The following is a 13874-nucleotide window of genomic DNA, read 5'->3' on the forward strand; positions in this document are numbered from 1 at the left end:
AATGGATGGGTGGTGGTACACTGGGTGTTGATAAGCCCCCATTAGCAAAGTGGAAAATAAAACGGGGTGAACTTTAAAGGAGGGTTATGGGGCAGTTTGCAATTAAGCAGCTCGTATTACTGGCTTCCAAAAAGCTACCTGAAGGCCTGTGTATTAGGGGAGAATAAAATAATTGCATTCTTTACCCAACTAAATGCCTTTGAAATAGCAATAGCGCTTATACACCACTTTACAGTGTTTTCCAGCCCCCTCTAAACGGGTTTACAGAGTCAGCCTTCCTTGCAGACAGCTGGTCATTTGCATTCTTTTTAGAGAGTCATAGAGGCTACTTATTTAACAGTGAAGGGTCACAGGGCAGAAAACATTCTGCAGAAAGCATAGCTCCAACTTCTCAATGATTCAGGTGACCCCGAGGACACAGCTAAAGCTCCAGGTGACCTCAACGATTCTCTAAAAGAATGCAAATGACCATCTGTCTGCAAGAAGTATAAATCCTTCCATTCTCCACCATCCAGTCAGAGTTGAAGAAGCTTCTCAGATGAGAAGCGAAAGGTCATCAAAGAAAAAACAAGAAAGTCCAGTTGCCTCCAGAAAAAGCACCTTTGGGACCACCATGACCTGGAGGACTGAGAATCTTTACAAACTTTTAGCTCTACAATTTGGGATGGACACTCTTTGAATGGTGTGGGGGTAAGAATGAATTTCCAGAGGGGAAAAAAAATTGCAGACTACAGGAACCAGGAGCACCACTCAAAGTGACCCTGAGGACACAGATAAACCTCCAAGTTGGCCTCAACAACCCTCTAAAAAGATACAAATAACCAGCTGTCTGCAAGGAATATAAATCCTTCCATTCTTCACCATCCTGTCAGAGCTGAAGAAGCTTCAAAGAAATATCTTCAAACAAAAACCAGAAAGTCCAGTTGCCCGTTGAAAAAAGTACCTTTGAAGCCCATTGGGTTGATTGCAACAGCAGGTCCTCAAGCAAGAGAGCACAGGTTTATGAGTCTGTCCAAACAGAAGCACATGATGTTGACACAGAGGGAAAGAAGAAGAACATGTTTCTATTTGTCCTTCGGCGTTGCCTTGCGTCCACGTGACTTGGTTGGGTCACATAATTTCACTCTCCTTTTCATTGTTTTTAGCATGGTCATTTGGGCTGCAGCCTGGAAGGAAAACTGCTTACTCCCTTTGCTTACAGCATCCATCTTTGAGCTGCACATGGTTAATGTCTAATTGTAATCTAAGATCAGCTTCTTTGGCTCTTGGGTCTTGAGTTAAAAACTCAACTTTTGGGTGACTTCACGGACAGATGAGTATACTGTTATTGCAGGGGAGGGATTCTACCGATTCGGACCGGTTCTATAGAACTGGTTGTTACGATTCTGTGCAGTTTGGAGAACCAGCAAATCATGACCCTGGCTGGCCCCGCCCTTCTCTGTCTGCCCTTCCCCTCCCTGTCCAGTCGGTCCTTATCGCGCATGTGCAACCTTGCGCGCATGCCCAACATCACTGACGGCAGTCTCCTCAAGGTATTTCTTCCCCCCTCCCAACGATCAGCTGATCAGATGATCAGCTGTGCTGGCATCCTCCTCGCTGTCTTACTGCTTCACCCAGGAGGCTTCCCTGAAGCCCAGGAGGCAAAAATGGGGCAAGGGGGTGCTGTGCGCCCCCCCACTCCGTTTTTGGCCTCCTGGGCCGCAGGGAAGCCTTCTGGGAACAAAAACTCCGCCCTCCCCCGAAGCCTAGGTGGCCAAAAAAATGGAGCACAGGGGGGAGGTGCTGCAAAAAAAAAAAAAAAGATGAAGAAGAAGCCACACCCACCCAGTCACATGGCCATACCCACCTAGCCCCTCCCACCTAGCCACGCCCACAGAACCAGTAGTAAAAATATTTGCATCCCATCCCTGCTTTTATGGCAACAGTGTGGAAGAGTTTAGCTGTTGTCTTTGGAGATTTTTCAGCTTCCCCCTTTGGCTTATGACCCTGGGGACTCTTACTGGCGTTCCCTTTCCCCCCTCCAATTCCAACCCAGTTCAACCCTGGTCCCCTTCCTAAGCCAAACCAGGATGGCCAAGAAAGGATGTAGAGCGAAGCAACGGAGATATTTAGGGGTCTATAGCCTAATGAATGTTTGAGCTGGGTATCTCTAGTCTAGGAAAGAGAAGGATTAGGGGTGACATGATAGCAGTCTTCCAGTATTTGAGGGGCTGCCACAGAGAAGATGGGGGAAGATTGGGTGTTTCGAGGCAGTGGGGAGAGGGAGGAGAAAGATACATGCTGGAAACCAACAATCTCATATGGTTGGTTTTTTTTTGTTTCTTTTCTATAAGCTCAAGGATAGAGGGATAAGACTTTCATGGTGCCGGGGGCCAAGGATCCAGGATCACAGGAAAGAGGGTGTCGATTTACTGTCCGTTGCATCTGAGGGCAGGACAAGAAACTATAGAACCAACTATGACCCCTACATGGCCCCATAGTAGTCTGACAACAGCCAATAGAATACATGTTCTTGCACAGGAACAGGAAGCTCAAGGGCAAAGCCTAAGAGAAGGTATAAATACCCTTCACTCTCAACTCCATGTGCTTCTGTTTCATCATTAAACCAACTTTCTAATCAGCCTCCAGCCTCCATTTTGTCTCCAGTGCCTTTTTCCTGGCTTGGGCCTGAATCTGGATATTTCTTCCAACATATGGTTCTAAGGTTCTACGATTCTACGGTTCTGTGATTCTATGTTCTGTTGGAAGAAATATCCATCTGGGTTCAGTTCCAAGTGGGGAGAAAGACACTGGAAACATGGAGGCTGATTGGAAAGATGGTTTATTGATGGACAGGACCACATGGGTTTGAGGTTCTGGGCAGCTGACCACATGGAGTGGAGAGTGAGGGTTATTTATACCCACTCTAGGGCCTTGGCCTTGAGCTTCCTGTTCCTGTGGCAAGAGCATGCATTCTATTGGCCGTAGTCAGATTCCCATGGGGCCATTTGGGGTCATGGCTAATTTTATCGGTTGTCCAAGTCAAGCTTGATTGAAGCTTGGGCCGATGCAATAAAGGGGGCTTGTTGTGTAGTCCCTATTGTGGCTTTGCCCTGAAAGATAATCCCATCATCCTGGAGCTGAAGACCTTCTGTTTTGTAGATAAGCTGTCCCAGTCCTTCTCAGTGGGCCCCAAATATTTGCTGGGGTCAGGGAGCTGAAGCTCTTGAGCTTCTGTCTTTAGTAACATGTTTCTCCTTTAGGGAAAATATAATATTCTGCCTTTAAAAAATAAATAAATTCCTAAAATATTTCATTCTTCCCAGAGAGGTGGGCGCTAACTTTCTTCAGTTCTATGATTCTAGTCCATCCTCCATTAATTTGATGCTGAACCGTGGATCCTGCTAGGATCGCTAGTATCGCTCAAGGAGCAGTTTGCCAGGAGATGTTTACTCGAAAAGGAGTCTGGAGAGCTGACAGAGGATTACGACTGCAGGTGCTTTGGCTGTGCGAGAGCAGAGAAAATGTACGGCAAGAAAAAACAAAACAAAAAACAGGGCGTGTTTGTCTAGAGAAATAACAATTGGTTGGAGGGACAGAGGAAAAACTGAAGGAGAGGCACAAGGGCAGAGTCCTCTCTCTGTCGGTGGGCGCCATCGTGTGGCCAAGTAAGGAATAGCACATGGGTACCAATTAGCCACTGCAGGAATGGGAGGCCCGCAGAATACCAAATCTGGATGATGTGTTGAAGCCCAACTGTAACAGACCTGAATAAAAGGGATGGGATAATTTCCCTTCAACCTTTCCCTTCAACAATTCAATTAAACCACCTGAAATAAACCCGCGGAAGCAAACTAAGTTCACACATCTGGCTAAGCCAGCATTTGGTTTGTTAAATGTCAGTGGCCTCCAACCGTGGCAACTTTAAGCCTGGAGGACTTCAACTCTCAGCTGGCTGAGGAATTCTGGGAGTTGAAGTCCACAAGCCTTAACGTTGCCACGTTCTGAGACCCCACCCCCCGAGAAACTCTGAGAGTTGAAGTCCACAAGTCTTAAAGTTGGAGCCTCCTGGTTTAGAAGATGAAGCAGAAGCTGCTGCGGATCTTCTCTGCCGAGGGCAACCGTGGTCAATCTTCCCTTGCCAAGGAAAGGAACTCAAATTGCCTTCGATTTTAAGGACCTGACCCGACAGCCATTGAGAAATGCGGTTCTTGAGAAAAGCACGCTGGCCATCGATTTGCTGCTGGACAGCCAAGCCTTCTTCTGCAGTCTTTTTTTTTGGGGGATTTCGGACAACCTTAATACAGGAGATGCTGGAGGAGTCTGCAGGAAGGGAGAAGGGTCAGAAAAGTCCAGAGTCTCCCTCTCTTTCCTCTTCCTTCTCCTCCATCTTCTCCTGCTCCTCCTCCTTGTTTTCCTCCTCCTCCATCTCCTCCTCCCCTCCCCCTCCTCTTTCTCTTCCACCATCTCCCCCTCCTCCTTCTCCCTTCCCCCCTCTTCCCCCCCCTCCTTCTCCCTTCCCCCTCTTCTTCCTACCCCTCCTCTTTCTCTTCCTCCTCTCCTCCTCCCCTCCACCTCCTTCTCCCTTCCCCTCTTCTTCCTCTTCCCCTCTTCTTCCTCCTTCTCCCCCTCCTCTTTCTCTTCCTCCTCTCCTCCTCCCCTCCACCTCCTTCCCCCTTCCCCTCTTCTTCCTCTTCTTCCTCTTCCCCTCTTCTTCCTCCTTCTCCCCCTCCATCTCCTGTTGCCCTTCCCCTTCTCTTCCTCTTCCTCCTCCATCTCCTCCCCCTCCCCTCCTTTCCCTCCTCTTCCTCCTCCATCTCCTCCTCCTCTTCCTCCTCCTTGTGCTCCTTCTCTTCCATCTCCCCCACCTCTCCCTCCTCTTCCTCCTCCATCTCCATCTCCTCTGCCTCCTCCTCCCCCTCTTTTCTTTTACTTTGCATTACTTCTTTTTTTAAATCTCTGTGTTAAAATTCTTAATCCAAATAATATACTAAAAAGGAGATGACACCTGCCACCATGATGCAGAGCATTTTAAAGATTTTAAAGAAACAACCAGAAGCCTTTTTATTGAGATTTGTGAATATTGAATTAGGAAACACCCGGGGGGCATTGATCAGGTGTATGTGGCAATTGCAGAAAGATGACTGTGTAAGCAACTATTGAGGGAAGAAACCTGCAACCCCCACAGGGGAGAAATGGATTGTGAAACCCTCTGAATTCTCACAAATGGCAAAACTGACCTGTTTGTCAAGGGGGAAAAAAATAAACACCCCCCCCAACCTAAGAAACCTTATATGGACTTTTTTTTTTTTTTTTGCTGAAAGAAGAAAGAAATGAATTGATGATTTATGGATTTGAAGATTAAGAAAGAGGTGGATTAATTAAAGTGCTGAAGGGGCTTGTTTAAGTTTAAGAGGAAGGAGAGAAAATTAGATTGTAATTATCTGTTGAAAGGAAGGTCAAATTCATTTACCGATATGTATTCTTTAGCTTTTAGTTTTCCTCCTTCCCTCCCTTTCCTTTTCCTTTTTGTCTTTGTTGCATTTCTTTCTTGCACATCCTCCCCCTATCTTTTTTTCTTTCTTTCTTTCCTTCCTTCCTTCCCTCCTTTCTTCCTCCCACCCTCCCTCCTTCCTATCATCTACTTTTCTTATCTCTCTCTCTCTCTCTCCCTATCATCCCCCATCCATCCACCTACCCACCCATCTGTCATCTGTCTGTCTGTCTGTCTGTCTCTCTATATAGATAGATAGATAAATAGATAGATTATAAATATATATAATCTATCTATCTATCTATCTATCTATCTATCTATCTATCTATCTATCTATCTATCTATCTCTAATCTCATATTTCTTTTTCTTATCTTTCTGTCAACTCCCTCTTTCTTTCTTTCTTTCTTTCTTTCTTTCTTTCTTTCTTTCTTTCTTTCTTTCTTTCTTTCTTTCTCTCTCTCTCTCTCTCTCTCTCTCTCTCTCTCTCTCTTTCTTTCTTTCTTTCTTTCTTTCTTTCTTTCTCTTCTTTTATTCTTTAAACAATTGTTCATTAAATACCAACAATATTTTTCAAAGAGAGAGAGAGAGAGAGAGAGAGTACACCTGCTGTTTCCAGAAGTTTTACACGGCCTATGTAAGGTACCACAGAGAGGCAGAGGACTCAGATCTCCAACAGATGCAACTTTTCCTGGCCAGAGTTGGGAAAGCAGCACCTGTTTCCCTTCAGCCTGACTGACACCCGGTTGTTAAAAGGACAGAAACCTCTTCCTGCCATGAAAAGGATATGCCTTAAAGGCTTCAGAGCTTGATCCAGAACAACGAAAGGAACCGTCAGGTTATTTCTCCCTGTGTGGTTTTATTTGAAAACAGAAACTTTCTATTAACTTCGAACCCAAGTGCGTTTTTATCATCATCCAGGGAAGAAAGATGGCCGCCTTTAGAGACCATCTAATTGTTTAAGTGCCTGCTATTAATGGCGCATAAACTAAACACTGCGGGGAAATATTTACCCCTAGGCTACACACAACGGCTGGCCCTCCCATTTCTGTTACCCTGGATTGTTGGATCCCTTTAACCCAGTGAAGCGAAGTGGGAAGACCTGATCTTTGAACCAAATGGGACACTCTGCTCCAGAGGCCAGCAAAGGTTTTGAGCACTGTTTCTTTAAGATGGCAGGACTCAGGGGTGGGATTCAGCCAGTTTGGACTGGTTCGCATGAACCGGATGTCAAATTTACACCTAGCCTGCCGAACCGGTAGTTGAACCGAGCAGCTGGCCCTGCCCATCCCACCCCTCCCCTCCCAGTAGTCTCCATGCGGACCGTTTTGGATGCAGATAAGTTCAGGGTTTGCATGGAGGTTTTGGGAGAGCTGTTGAGGTAATTCCCCGTTAGGAGAATGAGCGCATACAGGGAGACGCATCGAGAGGAGTGTTTGAATAATACACACAGAGCACACAGATACACTGTACAGTAAATGTAGGTTTTTACTTCCAGAAAGGTTTAAGCAAAGTCCAAAATAAGCAGTCCAAAGTCATTCACAGGTAAAATCAGTCAGTTTTCATCCAGGGATAATCCAAATATCAAAGTCCAGTGTCAAAAAACAGTTCAGTAACAAACTTACATCAAATGCAGAAATATCAGTCAATTAGAAGAAATGGAGGAACGGCAATACTTTCCAACAGAAGGAAACAGAGATACTCACTCAGACACACTCTCTTCTGAGACTAAGACTAAACAACCTAGGTTTCTGGCTCCATCTTATGGCCGTTTGAGAAACCACACCTAATTACAGTTTTGCATTTTCTTAAAGATACAGTTTTAAAATGTTTATCCTGGTTTATATATATTTCTAACCCAAATAGCTGTTAGGTGACCCATACTCCTAACAAGGGCAAAAAAAGAACCTTCTGGAAGCTTGGAAACAGGCCTATTTCCAGCTTCCGGAGAGCCTCTGGACCCCAGGGGAGGCCGTTTTTGCCTTTCCAGAAGCCCAAGAGAAGCCTCCGGACCCTGGGTAAGGCAAAAAAAATAAAAAATGGTCCTCCCGGAAGTTCTGGTAGGCCACGGCCACCCAGCAACCAGGCAGCGAACTGGTTGCTGGGATTTTTGAATCGCAGCTGCACTTCAACTCCCAGAATTCCCCGATCTTAAAGGGGCCAAGATTGAGAAACTCTTGTGTAGAGATTTAGGAACCCAATGTTGGTCACCCAGTGGGTCTCTATCCAAGCCAGTTTGGTATAGTGGTTAAAGCATCAGGCTTGAAATGGGAAGACTTGAGTTCTAGTCTTGTTTTGTCCAGATTACCAACTGTGGTGCCTTGGGCCAATCTCTCAGCTCACGGGAGAAGGGAAGGGCCAACTACTGTGTTTCCCTGAAAATTTAAATTATTTAATTATTAATATGTCATATATATTTTCGCCACCAAAAAAAGGCACCAGGTCTTATTTTTGGGGGATGTCATACCACTGACGAACCTCACTTGGGCGTGTCGCTCCTGGCCTCCTTTTCTCTGTCAGAGGCCTTCAGGAACTTCTTCTTCTGCAGCCAGCAAGGCTCTCCTGAAGGCCTCTGCAGCCGATAACAGCTCAGGATCGATCCAGAGCTTTGTAACCAGCTACAGAGGCCTTCAGGAAAGCCTTGCCAGCCTTGCCGGCTGCAGAAGAAATGGGCTGGCATTGGCAAGGCAGGTGTCGGGGTGTGCGAGGCCCGGCTACAACTATCCAAAGGTAAGTAGTAGGGCAGCTCCACACACACACACACACCATCCCCACCCTAGCTTAATTTTTACCCAACCACTCTGGAGTGGGCAGGATCTTAATTAGGGCTTATTTTTTGCGGAGGGGTAGAGCTTATATTGGATGCATGTGTAAACATCAAACTAGGACTTACTTTCAGGGTAGGTCGTATTTTCGGGGAAACAGGGTACTTTTGAAAAATCTTACCAAAAATACTGCACGGAACTAATCCCTGCAGGTGCCGAGTGCAAGCAAGATTTTGTGATGTCTCCTTGGCAGTTTAAGGAATTTCCAAGAAAACTGCAGGGACATATCAAGGTGGGCACCAGGAGTCAAAATTGGTTTGAAGGCTCTCTCTCTCTCTCACACACACACGAAAAGAGAAGGAGAGGGAGGAAGGGAGGAAGGGAGGGAGGGAGAGAGAGAGAGAGAGAGAGAGGGAGAGATTGTCTGCAATCTTCTCACAAGCTTAAGGAGCATCCCATTTGTGACTGAATTGTAAGGTTGCCAACTTTGAAATCAGTTCTGACCTCCGTGCCTTTAACTGCACAGCCGTTTGCAAATGCCAATTTTATTTCTTTGTTAAAATATTTATGAACAGTTCCTTCCCCTTCCCAAGGCAATAAATTATTTAAAACTGACATACATACAAATCCATCTTTGTTATTCCCTTTTACAGAAGCAAATGTCCCCTTTTCCCATGCATCTGCTTTGATGTTCAATGCCTCAATTTTTAGTTCCATTCTCCATGTTGCATCATACAATCCATCAAAGATTTGCTGCAGATCCTTTGGGTTCTCATCCTCGGGGTTATCATCTGCATACAAAACTTCTTGGATCTTCACCATGCCCTTCTAATGTTGCCACAGACATTCTTTATAAGTGTGCCTCAAAATTCATTAAACTGCCAAGGAGACATGACATAATCCTACTTACTCTCTGCTGGAGGGTGAATTCTTTGGTGAACTTTCCATTTATTCTCACAGAAGCTTTACTCCCAACGTATACTTACTGAATTCATTAGGCAACCTCCAACTCCAGGTTTATGGCAAATGTTCCAGCCCAAAACATAATTTAACAAAGGGAAAATAGATATTCATATTGACTGATTTTATCTATGGAGAGCAACAATCTCATTTTTGCTCCTGAACTCTCCTAGGTCCTAACTTTACTTTCCTAAGAAGAGTCTAGACAGCCACATCTGAAATAGTATAGATTCTCCTCCTTGAGCAGGGGGCTGGACTAGAAGATCTCCAAGGTCCCTTCCAGCTCTACTCTACTCTACTCTACTCTACTCTACTCTACTCTACTCTACTCTACTCTACTCTACTCTACTCTATTCCATTCCATTCCATTCCATTCCATGTTCTATTCTATTCTATTCTATTCTATTCTATTCTATTCTATTCTATTCTATTCTATTCTATTCTATTCTATTCTATTCTATTCTATTCTAATTCCATGTTCCATGTTCCATATTCCATGTTCCATATTCCATATTCCATATTCCATATTCCATATTCCATATTCCATATTCCGTTCCATTCTATTCCATTCAAATCTAATATTCTACTCTACTCTACTCTACTCTACTCTACTCTACTCTACTCTACTCTACTCTTCTCTACTCTACCCTTCATTCCAATATTTATTCTATTCTATTCTATTCTATTCTATTCTATTCTATTCTATTCTATTTCCATGTTCCATGTCCCATGTCCCATGTTCCATGTTCCATGTTCCATATTCCATATTCCATATTCTATATTCCATATTCCATTCCATTATATTCCATTCCATTCTATTCCATTCAAATCTAATATTCTACTCTACTCTACTCTACTCTTTTCTACTCTACTCTACTCTACTCTACTCTACTCTACTCTTCATTCCAATATTTATTCTATTCTATTCTATTCTATTCTATTCTATTCTATTCTATTCTATGCTACACACTATATTTCCAAATATTGTTCATTACAGTATTGCGTCTCAATGGCTTTCATGAGAATTCTGCTAATACTTTTGGAAAAGTTATTAATATTTTCTTATTGTAGTAAGGCCCAATTTACACTTAACCATTTTAAAAAAAACACAATGCACCACCACAAACAAAAACTTTAACTAAAATGATACAGCAACACATCAGCGTGAATTCATGAATAAAATAAGTCTTAAGGTTGAGACAAGAATAAAAACATTTAGGGATTACCTTAAGAAAGATGAATTGCATGCTTTATCAGAATAATTACATTAAAACATGGCATGCAAATAAAAAAAAGACACATTTCTAGATGAGATAAATTGCAGTTGTTTCTACTGGGAAGAATTTCTGTAATAAAAACGAACAGATTCCCATGAATGTTATTTTGTTATTCCAAACAATATCTATTTTGAGTACAGATCTATCCTTTAAACAATGGCAGAAAGAAATATCTACATTTATCTGACAAGTAGAGTTAAATATAAGATTGTGCATGATGCTAAAGAGAGAAAGAGGATACTTAGCTAGCCCTGCCAGATTTCAAATTGTACTTTGCAGCCTCTTGCCTTCTTTGGTTAAAAATAATGGGTGATGTTGAGAGATACACGATTATTAGATTTAGAGGGTCATGGTTTGAGATAGGGATGGCATGCATATCAATAGTACAATAAGGTCAGGATTAATGTTGATTTTAGAAATCACTTTATTAGGGATGCCATTTTGAGAAACTGGAACAAAGATAAATTGAGATTATGCTGGGGAAAAAAACTATATGACTCTTCCCCTCCCATGAAATATACTATAGAAAGGAAATGATAGTTGGATCAAAACAATCAGTTTTTTGTTCTCTGGTCCCAGATGTTTGCTCTCAACCAGCCAGATGTTGTCCAGTTCAAAGACCTTGCTTATAGTTCTGGGATTGTGACTCCATCCGAAATTGCAATTCTTAATTTCTTAGATTGCTACAAGGATAAATCCCTCCAGTTTTTCCCAACCACGAGAACCTTGGAAGATCCAGAGTCTGAGAGAGAAGGTCAACGTTTCAATGGTTGAGGATCAGAGGTGGTGTTCAGCTGGTTCTGAAGAACCGGTAGTGGAAATTTTGAGTAGTTCAGAGAACCAGCAAATCCCATCTCTGACTGGCCCTGCTCCCATCTTTTCTCTGCCTACCCAGCTGATCAGGTGGGTCTTCTTTTGTTGCCCTGCACAGGAGAACGGAGCTGGAAAGCAGGTTATTTGGATGGGGAGGGAATGGGGATTTTGCAGTATCCTTCCCCTGCCACACCTACCAAGCCACACCTACCAAGCCACGCCCACCAAGCCATGCCCACAGAACCAGTAGTAAAAATTTGTTTGAATCCCACCACTGAGCGAAATGTCTTCAAAAGAAAAACCAGAAAGCTCAGTTGCCTCCTGAAAAAGCTTATCTGGGACATTTTAAAAATACTTTTCCAACCTTTGCGGTATCCCCGTGGTCACGGGATCAAAATCAGGATGCTTGGCCTGTATTTACGATGCTTCCCACATCCCGGGGTCATGTGATCATCTTTTGCGACCTTCTGATAAGCCAATAGAGAAGCCAGATTCCCTTAACCCACCTTGTTACTAGCGTAAGAACCGCCGCGATTCATTTATCAACGGTGGCAAGAAAGGTCGTAAAATAGACCAAAATTCACTTAACAACCATCTTGCTTAGCAATTGTGGTCGTAAGTCAAGGACTACCTTTCCTTTCTACAGTAGGAGATAGGCATGTTATCCTCATATCCTTCTGAAGCTTAAAATCTAAGTGCATTTTAACTACTTGGACTCACCAGATTCTGGAATCTTCCAATTCCGCCATCTTTAAATGGGAATAGTAGCCTATAAGTTGCAGGAATATTTCCAGCCCTTAATAACTTTTCTTCTCTTTTCAACAACCCATTAAATAACAGGAATATTTGTTTTTCCTCTCTGCTCTCGGTGTCCACACTTATGAATTAATTGCCGTCAAGTCTTTTTTCCCTATTTTTTTTCCCCTCTCCCTGGGGATGTAAATCTTATTTTAGCAACTGCACAAGCCCTTTTCTAAACCACGGAGAATCTTATTTATGTGGCCCTGTTTCCCAGCTCTGCTTTGAGGGAGAAGAAGAGAAGGGCTTGGGGGGAATCTTTCCCTCACGAGATGAGAACATATTTTCATGATATCATATATTCCAAGTTTAACACGCTGGCATTTTTTGTGCTGCAGATAACAATGCCGGGAATGGCTTCAGGCTTGGAAACGGCCCCAAGAAATCCACAACGCGGGTTGTTTATTGCTGAAAAACTTGCTGTTTGATGTGCGTGTGTGTTCTGAGCCAAGAATTTCTATCTGCATCTACGTAAGTTACCCACGGAGGAGTCAAAAAAGTCAAAATGGCAGGCACAACTTTACAAAGTCATTCCTTTTGACATGTGTTGCATATGTCTAAATACATAAAAAAAGGGTATTTTATTTTATTTTATTAAAGACTGTAATCCTCTTATGGACATTTGGCTAAAAAGAGGAAAGAAAGAAAGAAATGGGAATTTATGGATCTGCTGATAATAAAGAGTGCGCAACAGGTAGTCTTTGATTTACAGCAGTTTGTTTAGTGACCGATCAAAGCGGCACCAAAAAAAAGTGACTTACGACTGTTTTCGACATATACAACGGGTTGCAACATCCTCATGGTCACATGGTCAAAACTCAGACGCTTGGCAACTGGCATGTACTTATGACTGTTGCAATGTTCCTGAGTAACGTGATCTCCTTTTGCACCCTTCTGAACAAGCAAAGTCGACGGGGAAGCCGGATTCATTCAACAACTGTATTACTAACTTAACGACGGCAGCTATTCACTTAACAACGGTGGAAGGAAAGGTCGTAATATGGGGCAAAATTCGCTTAACAACTGCCTTGCTTAGCAACATTAATTTTGGGCTCAATTGTGGTCGTAAGTCAAGGACTACCTATATGTTTTTTCTCTTATACACACACCCATAGACGCCCACAGACCAGTGGTGAAATGCTACCGGTTTGGCCCGGTTCAACCAAACTGGTAGCAATTCGGCCAAACAGATAGTTAAAAAAAGCTACGACGATCAGCTGAGAGGAAAAAAAAAGAGAAAAGTGCAGGATTGGCTCTCCCACTTGCCCCTCTTCTTTATCCTCTCAGTTGATTGGTGCTGATCTCAGCTGGTGTGGGGAAAGCTGTGTGTGTGTGTTAGGTGCATGCATGAAGTGCGTGATCACCGAACCCGATAGGTAAACTGGTAGAATCCCACCACTGCCACAGACACACCCAGATTGCCTACTGTTGTGGTTCACCAGCAGCAGGTGTGGCTGGCTGAGGTCTCGGAGAGTGAGGACTCAGATGAGGGGCCTGTGTGTGATGCCGGGATGGGGCCAGGACCATCAGGGAGTGCTGCCTTCGGAGACTGTGGAGGCTGGCAGCAGTGATGAAGAGGAGCCTGAGGAGCCTGTGCCAAGTGTGCGTGCACGCAGGGCTGCTCAAAGGAAAGAGCAGCTGCAACAGCACGGGCGACCCGGGAGTAAGGCTGCAAGGTAATGGCCCTTCCCTTAAGGCAGGGGTCCCCAACCGCCGGTCCGCGGACCGATACCGGTCCGCGGAACAACTCTTACCGGGCCGCTGGTTGCTGGGCGCCGCCATCTTTTTGG

This window comes from Notechis scutatus, chromosome 3 (genome assembly GCF_049901735.1).
Source record: "Notechis scutatus isolate UNSWTSFEM ecotype Mainland chromosome 3, rNotScu1.2, whole genome shotgun sequence".
NCBI lineage: Eukaryota > Metazoa > Chordata > Lepidosauria > Squamata > Elapidae > Notechis > Notechis scutatus.